Source organism: Sturnira hondurensis, unplaced genomic scaffold (assembly GCF_014824575.4).
Source record: "Sturnira hondurensis isolate 20B ecotype Veracruz unplaced genomic scaffold, ASM1482457v3 Scaffold0016433, whole genome shotgun sequence".
In the NCBI taxonomy this organism is placed as follows: Eukaryota; Metazoa; Chordata; class Mammalia; order Chiroptera; family Phyllostomidae; genus Sturnira; species Sturnira hondurensis.
In genome coordinates this window covers 1,089,637-1,100,433 of record NW_028089064.1, presented here as the reverse complement: position 1 = coordinate 1,100,433, position 10,797 = coordinate 1,089,637, and the positions used below count along the sequence as shown (strand labels likewise).

The window sequence follows — 10,797 nt, the reverse complement described above, 5'->3', positions numbered from 1 at the left end:
CTTATGCTTCTTATTCCATGTACCATTTTCCCATTCTCCTTCCACCCTCTGCCTGCTGATAACCCTCCATGGGATCTCCATTTTTGTGATTCTGTTCCTGTTCTAGTTGTTTGCTTAGTTTGTTTTTGTTTTTTTAGATTCCATTGTTGATAGTTGTAATTTTGCTGTCATTTTACTTTTCATATTTTTTATTTTCTTCTTTTTCTTAGATATGTCATTTTAACATTTCATATTATAAGGGTTTTGAGATGATGAACTTCTTTAACTTGACAAATATCTGGAAAGTACTTTATCGGTCCTTACATTCTAAATGAAAGCTTTGCTGGACAGAGCAATATTGGATAAAGGTCCCTGTGCTTCATGACTTTGAATACTTCTTTCCAGCTCCTGCTTTCCTGCAAGGTTTCTTTTGAGAAATCAACTGATAGCCTATGAGAACTCCTTTGTAGGTAACTGTCTCCTTTGCTCTTGCTGCTTTTAAGATTCTCTCATTATCTTTAATTTTGAGTAATGTAATTATAATGTGCCTTTGTGTGTGCTTCCTTGGGTCTAACTTCTTTGGGACTCTCTGAGCTTCCTGGGCTTCCTGGAAGTCTATTTCATTTGTAAGATTGGAGAAATTCTCCTTCATTATGTTTTCAAATAAGTTCTCAAAGTCTTGCTCTTCCTCTTCTCCCTCTAGCACCCCTCTGATTTGGATTTTAGAGCATTTAAAGATGTCCTAGAGGTTCCTAAGCATTCTGCTCTTGTTGAATGTTTCTTTCTTCCTTCTGGCCCAAACTGATGATTAGAGTCCCAGTTTCCTTCCTGTCACTGTTGGTTTCCAATGTACTTTCCTTTATTTCACTTTTCATAGCCTTCAAGTTTTATTTTATATTGTAATCATACTCAACCATTTCTGTAAGCATCCTGATTACCAGTATTTCGAACTCTATCTGATAGGTGGTCTATCTCTTGTATTTTTTCCGGAGCTTCAATCTGTTCTTTCATTTGAGCCATTATTTTTTTTTTTGTCTCAGTGCACCCATTATATAGTAAGGTGAGGAGCCTCAGATATTTGCAATATTTGCCAGGGTGGGGCAATCCACATACCTACATTTTGGCTTTGCATGTGGGGGAGGGGTCTCAGAGGGAACAGGGTGGCTTGCTCAGCTCTTGGCTGGCTTTCAGTCTCTTTCTCTGCTACCCACAAGCAAATTAGACCCTTCTAGTGCTGATTCCCAGGTGGGTGGTTTTCTACACATCCTAGGCCCCTCAGCATCTCTCCAGTGAATTCTTTTATGAGGGTGGGCATTTCTCTTGCTGCCACAACACCCTCAGGTTTTTTTTTCAGTCAGAGGCTTTGAGGTTTTATTTCCCCATGCTGGAATCCTGGGTTGCGCTGTCTGTCTCACTCCCCAGTTGCCCGTTCTGCTTTATCGACACACAAATGTGGGACGGACCACAGCCGCTTCCTCACCCAGTCTACCATTTGCCACCCATCCCTGTCCATCAGTAGCTGCCTTGCTACAATTCTTCTCCCCCCTGGCTGCCTGTCTCCAGTCTAGATGAATATTTATTTTCTAACTCCTTGGTTGTCGGACTTCCATACAGTTTGATTTTCTGGCAGTTCTGATTGGTTTTGTTTTCTTTTTAAATTTGTTGTTGCCCTTCTTTTGGTTTTGGAAGGAGGCGTGGTGTATTTATCTATGCCTCCATTTTGGCTGGAAGTTTCTCATTTAGTTCTTTTCCTCCCCACCCTCTGCCATCACCACACTGTTGTCCAGGTCCATGAGTTCTTTTTCCTTTTTGCTCAATCCCCCACCCCCTAACCTCCTCACCACCATAGCTGTCATCCTGCTCTCTATCTATGAATCTGATCTCTATTGTGCTTGTCTAGTTTGTTGAATAGATTTCGCATATGAGTGAAATCATATGGTATATGTCCTTCACTGATAGCCTTGTTTCACTTAACATAATGTTCTCCAGGTCCATTCATATGATCACAAAGGGTAAAATTTTCTTATTTTTTTACTGCCAAGTAGTATTCCATTGTATAAATATCCCATAGTCATTTTATCCACTCATATAATGATATACACTTGGGCTGCTTCCATAGTTTGGTGAGTATAAATAATGCTACCACAAACATAGGGGTTCTCATGTTCTTTCAGATTAGGGTTTCAAGTTCCTTAATATGTATTCCCAGAGAAGGGGTCACTGGGTCAAAAGGCAGATCCATTTTTAAGTTTTTTTAGGCAACTCCATATTGCTTCTTATAGTAGCTGCACTAAATTGCACACCCAACAAAAGTGCAAAGTAGTCAGCCTTTCTCCACATCCTTGCCCGCTGTTTGGTGATTTATTAATGATAACCATTGTGACAGGTATGAAATGATATCTCATTGTGGTTTTAATTTGAATTTCTCTGATGATTAGTGGCATTGAGCATTTATCATATGTATATTGGCTATCTGTATATCCTCTTCAGAGAAATGTCTATTCAGGTCCGTTGCTCATTTTTTAATTGGGTTGTTTGCTTTTGTTTTGGTATTGAGTTTTGAAACCTAGTATTTTAAATTAAAATTATTATACTCTGCTGTATTATGGTGAAATATTTTGATCAAAGTCTTTGCTCTAATTTTTGTTTGAGTGGGTCTGTTTCAGTCATTTTCTTAATCCTAAGGCATGAACTTTACTCTCGGCTGTTGCCCGTTATTTTTAAAGTATGAGTCTTCCTCAGACTGAATTAAATATCTGAAATTTTCAGAACAGTCTTCACAGTGGCCTTCCACAGGTCTGTCAGAATTGTTTGACACTTTGTTTTCAACTCTGAGCTTCTCTCTTTGTGTGGTCTTGATTGTTCATCCCAGGCTTCAACCAATGAAACAAAGTAAAATCTCATTCAGATTTCTGAGCTTTTATACAGCAGCCTCTGATTTCCAACATAGCAAATTCTAGCCACTTCACCAGTTCTGAGTGGAATCTTGGCCTTCACACTTAGTGAGCACACTTTGTTCACCATTCCTATACTGATATTGAGAAAATAGTCCAGAATTAAAGTTGGTCTGACTGTTAAAGTAAATTCATGCATTTCCATGTTCTCAATGATCATAGTTGTTTAAGGCCTAAAACCACTTAATCTGATACACTATATGGTTTTATGGTGGATACCCTTTAGTTATAAGTTTGATACCCTTTATTCACATGGTAGAAGTAGAACCAAAACTATATTATTTTCAGGTAATTTCTATTCTATTAGTTTACCTAAAAATATTGAAATGTATATGGTATATTCCACTAGTATTATATAAAATATCCTAAGAATATCATCATTGGTATGAGTATAGATAACTACCTACATGTTTTAGAGTTTGCATAGTAGAATAATTTAAAATTTATTTCATTTGTTCAATTAATTCATAGGTACTTTAAAGTAAAATAAATTTTCTTTAAAAATACTTTATGTCAAAACACTAAAGAATATGAATATGAATATGAAAATAGCTGTGTTTATAATTGTATATGTTTTACAATAAAAGTGTTTTCTCTAAGGGAGATCAAAATTACTTTTATTAAGTTTCTTCATTATCTTGGACAACTTTTTAAAATTATCTGACTTTTAGTTTCATCATAGGTAAATATGATACTCTTTATTTCATTATAAAGAATTTGCTACATCAATCAAATTAAAGTGTTTTTAGGAAAGTTTGTGTGCCTTGTTATTACCAAAACAATGCTTTATTTCCAGTGCTTAATTAAGTGTAAACTTAGAATACAGATTAATGAAAACCTTTTAATTTAGAAAATAAATATTTTATCCAATTGAGTAACATACATATGAGTACTCATTCTTTGATTAGTAAATACAATATATAATAAAGTTTTATATATTTATTGAAAATGTGTCAAGAAACCAAATAGTAATGCTAAAGTCATTGATTACTGAGGAATATTTACTGGAGTTAAGTAGTAATATTGGCTAATAGCCTAATTTAAGGTAAGATATAAAAACACATTAAAGGATATAATATTTACATAAAGGTATATTTTTAAAAATCTCAATTGGAGGTTTTTAATTGCTCTTTTAGTTGTTACAGTTGTCTCCACTTTTCACCCCTTCCCTCCCTCACCCAGGTCCACCCTCTCCACATCCCCAGCCAATCCCCACATTGTCCATGTCCATGGCTTGTGCTTAAATGTTCTTTGGATTCTTCAGCTCACATCCCTCTCCTTTCCAGCAACTGTCAGTAAGTTCTACGTATCTAAGCTTCATTACCATCTTGTTTGTTAATGTATTGTGTTCATCAAATTCCACATGTAAATGAGATCATGTGGCATTTTTCTTTCACTGACTGGCTTAATTCACTTAGCATAACTTGCTTCAGGTTCATCTATGCTGTTGCAAAATGTAAGAGTTTCTTCTTTTCTTCTGCTGCATAGTATTCTATTGTATGAGTATACCACAGCTTTTTATCCAGTCATTCACTGTTGGGCACGAAGGCTCTTTCCAAATCTTGGCTATAGTAAATGGCACTGATGTGAACATGAGGGTGCATGTATTTTATTTATTTACATATTTTTATCCTCTAAGATTTTTTTAAAAAATTAGACTTCATTACAACATATACCTATACTACCATAAAAGCCATTCAAAGTTTAGATTTATTTGTTTTAAAAATGGATCTATTTGTATAACCAGTGGAATATTTCTTTCAGACCGTATAGTTCTTTTGTGCTCTTTGCCAGCTAAGTCTCAGTTCCTGGCCCTAGATAACCACTACTTTTGATTCAGTCACTGTAAATTAGTTTCGGTCACTAGTCTTTGCCTGCCTTCTTTTGCTATATATATAAATGCATATATACAAAGTCTGTCTAAAAATCGCCAGCCATTGTTAATATAATGAGAATGGTTTGTGTGACACCAATGTAACCTGGCAGCCAAGGAGAGTAGACTGGAGTGCATATTTATAAACACCAAAGACTTCACTGTATTAGTCAGTGGGGGCAGTAGACTCCATTGATTGAGCATGTGTACTGTGTGGCCTTCACCAAAAATGTGTGTGCAGATAAATGAGTCTACATCAAATTTTGCTTTAAGCTTGAATATTCTTCCACAGAAAATATTCCAGTGATACAGAAGGCCACGGCTATGGGCAACTGGTGATTGGCAACTTAGTCACAGCAATGCTCTGGCTAATGTATCATATCTTGTGAAGAGTGTTTTGGCAAAGCATCCAACCACTCAGGTGACTCATCTGCCTTACAGCCCAGATTTGGTGCCTGGAGACTTCTGGCTTTTCCAAAACCTAAAATCACCTTTCAAAGGGAAGAGATTTTAGAGCATTTATGAGAATCAGGAAAATGTAATGGGACAACTGATCATGATTGGAGGAACTGTGTGAGATACCAAGGTACCTACTTTGAAGGGGACTGAGGTATCATTGTTCTGTGTACAATGTTTCTTATATTTCATATCTTCTTCAAATAAATGTCTCTATTTTTCATATTGCATGGCTGGATACCTTCTGGATAGACCTTATTATATATAAGATAGATATGTAGATTTTTCCATATTCTTGTATATATTAGTCATTTTATTCACATATAATATTCCATTGAGTGGATAAACCACAAATTATCCAGTACATTCATTGCTTTTATGATCTCATTCAAATTCATTTCTTAAAATAATGTTTAATATTTTCCCAGCCCTAAACTAACTCCCTAAATCCAGAGTTGTAAATCTAGCTACCTATTTTACAATGGAATTTACATATCTAATAGATACCTCAAGTTCAATGAATTGATCATTGAACTCTTATTCCCTACCTCTTTCTCCATCTACAGTCATCTCAATTACTTGCAACTGTATTTTTGTTGTTAATCAATTAAAATAATTTTCCTCAACCTCAACTCCCCCTCCCTCCCTCAATCTTTCAGGAAATTCTTTGAATCTGTTTATAAAAGATTGTCTAGGTCTTAGTATTCATCACTGTCTCCCTAATTACCATCCTGATCTTCACAAACCATCCTCGTAAACAATGGGAAGACAAAGAACCAATCCCCAAATTATCTTCCTCTTTTTTTCTTTTTTATGCAAGTCCTTTTAACATTTCCTGCAATAATGACTTGATGATGATGAACTCCTTTGGCTTTCCCTTGTCTGGGAAGCACTTTATCTGCCCTTCAATTCAGAATGATAACTTTGCTGGTTAGAGTAATCTAGATTGTAGGCAGTTGCTTTTTGTCACTTTGAATAATTCTTGCCAATCCCTTCTAGCCTGCAGAGTTTCTTTTTCCCAAAATAAACTAAAGCCTTATGAGAACTCATTTGTAAATAATCTGTGCTTTTCTCTTGCTGCTTTGAATATTGTCTCTTATCTTTAACTTTTGGCATTTTAATTATGATTGTGTCTTGTGTGGTTCTCTTTATGTCCAGCGAGATTAGGACTCTGTGCTTCCTGAACTTGTGTGTCTGTTTCCTTCACCAAATTAGTTTTCTTTCATTATTCTTTCAAATAAGTTCTCAATTTCTCCCTGTTCCTCTTCTCCTTCTGGCATCCCTATGATTTGGATGTTGGTACATTTGGAGATGTCCCAGAGGCTCCTTATACTATCTTCATTCTTTTGAACTATTTTTTTGTTCTTGTTGTTCTGGTTGAATGCTCATTTCTTTCATATGTTCCAAATCATTGATTTGAATCTTGGTGTTATCCCCTCCATTGTTGGTTGCCTGTAGATTTTTCTTTAATCCACTGAAGGTAATTTTCATTTCTTTCTGGGTCTTTTTTATGCTCTTGCCATACTCAATGAGTTCTTTAAGCACCCTGATAACTAATGTTTTGAACTCTGTATCTGATGGATTGGTTATCTCTAGCTCATTTAGTTATATTTCTGGAGCTTTGTTCTTTTCTTTCATTTCAGCTGTATTTCTTTATCTCCTCAATTTGTTTCTGTGTATTAGCTAGAGCTGCTTTGACTCCCTGTCTTAGTAGCATGTCCCATTGGAGAAAAGGCACCTGTAAATTGTGTGAGGTGTAGTCTTACGTAATTGTCAGTGTATGCGACCCTCTTCACCACTTTGTGTCTCTGTGTGGGAGGAGGGCTTATTGAGGGAACAATGCCACTTCCTTGCTTCTGGAGGTTTGCCTGGCATTTACACTGTTTCCAGTTATTTTACTTATGCCCCATATGCTACACATGCTCTTTCAGCTATTGCACTGGTGCTGAATCCTGGAGGAAATTTATCTGCACAGATTTTAAGGCCACATGGACCCTTTAAGTGGAGTCTCCTAAAATCTGGTGTTCCTTCTACCACCAACCCCCCACTTCTTTATAGCCAGAAGTTGTGGGGATTTATCTTCCTTGCACCAGACCCTGGGCTATGCAGTCTCGTCTGGGGCTGGAATCACTGGCTCTGAAGGTATTTTTCCTGATTTTTATCCCCCACACTTAAATGTGGGATCACCTGTCCTTCCCTCTCTCTGCACCACACTGGGTCTCCTCACCTCCTACCCATCAAGATGAATGTAGCTTCTTTAAATCCTTGGTTATCGGCCTTCCATACAGCTGTTTCTGACAGTTCTGGATGTTATTTGTTTTGAGGTCTGGTTGTAATCTTCTCTGTAGTTGTGTGAGGAGGTGAAATGTGTTTATTCATGCCTCCATCTTGACTGGAAGTCTAAGAGTCCTGTATTTTTGTTTTATGTGATTTGTAATTCAAGTTTAGTAAACATTGTTTTGAAACAAAAAATACAAACAATTGTTTGTAGACGTCTACAAACAATTCTTGCTCCTATAAATATACTCTTTCAATGAACAAATAATAAGTTAGTGCCACTTTAAAAATGTTCTGGAGATAGTTAATAAGATTTAGATATGTAATATATGTTAGAACCTTTATTAGATACTTTAACATATGTATTTTAATAAAATAGCTGTATTATATACAATAACTGTATGGTATATCTAATATACTTACAAGCATATCACTGAACTAGTTGGGACTCTATCTACTTAATATTAAGATCTGACTCAAACATAGATCTGCCCAATACTGAGCTGAATACTATAAAATTTTTTAATATCATATACTTATGTTTATATGCACAAGTTTATTATTTGACAATGTGGCATATAGTCTTCAGTAAAAAATAACAATCCATTTATGATTTATTTGATTTGTACACTCAAAATAATTTGCTAATACACTTATTATAGAACTTATCACATTATATTGTACAGAAGAAAGTGAAATGTATGTCTCGTCCTCTCCAAGATGGTGAACATCATAGAAACTATAAGTTCACATTTTTGTATCTGCCAAGGCAAGTTTAGGCTTACACAGAATAGGTGTCAAAGATGTTTTTAAAACTGATGAGTAGCCACAAAGTTGAAATAGCAGATTTATATATAATTTTCATGAATTCTATGTTTATTTGTGGTATAGAAGTGAAATAAATGACCACATATCAAGAGATTTAAAGCCCTGGAGTCATGAGCACAAACGAGGAAACATTTCAACAGGTAGGTTAGTATTGGTTCATTTCATCTACTGGCATCTGCTGAATCAAGTAAAACAAATTGTCTCTTGGGTGTGGGTAACTAATCATACAACGTTTGAGATAAAAAAGACACCTAAGGGGTCCTATATCTGGAAATTTTTTAAAAATGTATTTATACAAGCTCCTATGTTGATACCCAAAGTATAACAAAATTCTATAAAGCTACTTGAGTTCAGGATAAATGAGGAAATTTAGCATAGAAATTGCTTTAGCACAGAAATTTAGCACAGACATCTCTCTTCACCTTCAAGATAACCTAGTATTCTGAGAAAAGGAGTTTGAATGTCAAGGAAAGTCTAATTCCTTAGACTTAATTTATAAAGTTTATAAATTAAGAAATAATGGGAAAAGATTAAGTTTTTTTATTGGGTTGGACAAAAAGTTCACAATTTTTTTCATAAAAATACACATTTTTCATTTTCACCAATAACTATATTGATTTGGAAACTTTCAGTATGTTGGCTATCTCCCACATATTAGAAGGTTGATTGTTTTAAATTACTGTCTCCATTTGATCACTATCAACTTCAACTAGTCTACCCAACTGTGGAACATCATCCAGTGAGAAATCTGCAGCATAAAATTTCACAAACCACTGTTGATATGTTCAGTCACAGCACCTTCTCCTTACGATGCTCATTTTTTTTTTTGTATTTCAGTTGTGTTTTCACCTTGCTTGAAACAATAAAGCATAATATGCTGAAAATGTTGCTGATTTTCTTCCACCTTCAATTCAATATTAGAATGGCTACCCAAAAGTTCACCAATTTTCATAATTTTTAAATGTATGCTGATATGACAGCTGTCACAATACACTCTAACAAAACTGATTTGAATTAAGTTAGAAACAACTAAGTGCTACTAGAGCCAACTTACAGGAAAAAGAAATAAAATAGACTTTTGGCCACCTAATAAATTAACTCCCTAGAGTTTATTATTGAGTCAATCTTGGCAAAAGTGTGGAACATTAAGAGAAGTATATAATAGATAGTACACAGTAATCTAGGAAGAATTTGTGTAATAAAAATAATCTCAACTTCAAACCATGGCATTTTACTTATAATGCTATTTGAAGAATGAATAAATACAAGGGTGGATAAAAGTAGGTTTACAGTTGTGAGTATCAAAAGAGAGTTTATTCTTGTATTATTTCTTAATTATTGTATTGCTTTCTGTACAAAAACTATATACCTACTTTTGCCACATCTTTGTGTAGAGCTATGTTAATATCTTAATGTTTTCATTTAAAAATGTTTACAAATTCTAAAATTTTCTTAAATAATTTCAAATGGAAAGCATATGTACCCAACATTCTGATTAAAAATGTGTTTGGTCAGAAGGAATAGACTCTAGGCCACAGAAATCTTATCTACTTGTTTGGTTGGTACCTGTTGATTTTCCTAAACTAACATTTTTATATTTCCAACCAAACCTTTGTAATGCAGTTGATCGGGCATCATTCCTTCCTTCTTCTCATGGCACTGTAACATGAGCCATTCCACCATAACTGTGCTGTTGAGAAACTTACGTACTAGCTGGAGGGCAACATGTTTAGACCTGACTTTCAAGTTCCAAGAATTGTCATCAATGATACTTTTATAGATGATTTAGAATAGAATTGTATTTTATATAAAATACTTAAAACAACTTAACGTATAAAACAGTTCAGTTTAGAGTTTTCATAGCATAAAATATTTGAAAAGTAAAGACAATTATCTTGAAAAACAGCAAATCATGATTTAAAGTTAACTGTGTTTTTGCCATTGACATGCTCAGAATAGGAGAACTTAATATTTTTTGTTAATTTTGTATCTGATTTCACAGAATATTTTCTCCTGTAATGTCTAACTCTTAAAAATATATAACAACTTAGAAATTTCAATAAGTCATAGTTTGGCAGAAGATATAGAATTACTCTTTTCAGTGATTTACTTAATTTTAGCTACAAGTTATTAAAATATTTTAACAGCTTCCGTGGCACTTACATTCAAAAGCAGAACATAATTTTTGCTCCAAAACAAAAACATTTTTAAATTCTTTACTTTTGTATCAATCCCCTTCCTTCCTTCCTTCCCTCCTTCTTCCCTTCATTTCTCCTTCTTTTTTGGCTTTGTGCTCTTTGTTTTCTTTTTATTTCTCCTTTTAAAAAGTGACATTCTTTTATCTGTTGGCTTTATCTTTTTTCTATTGTTTTCTACAATATTGAGCGGCATTTCTTCTGCAGGTTCTTATATAATTATTATAAAATTGAG

The 10,797-nt window shown here is 34.5% G+C and overlaps 1 long non-coding RNA gene across 1 annotated transcript; it reads right to left on the bottom strand.

Annotated features, from left to right (window-relative positions):
- Window positions 1-630: 630 nt before the first annotated feature.
- On the bottom strand, window positions 631-10,584 carry LOC119000891 (uncharacterized). The gene is made up of 3 exons (XR_005069435.1): window positions 10,571-10,584; window positions 5,233-5,236; window positions 631-740 (listed from the first exon to the last, which is right to left on the bottom strand). It is a non-coding gene; the product is annotated as an uncharacterized LOC119000891 (long non-coding RNA).
- Between the last annotated feature and the right edge of the window lie 213 nt (window positions 10,585-10,797).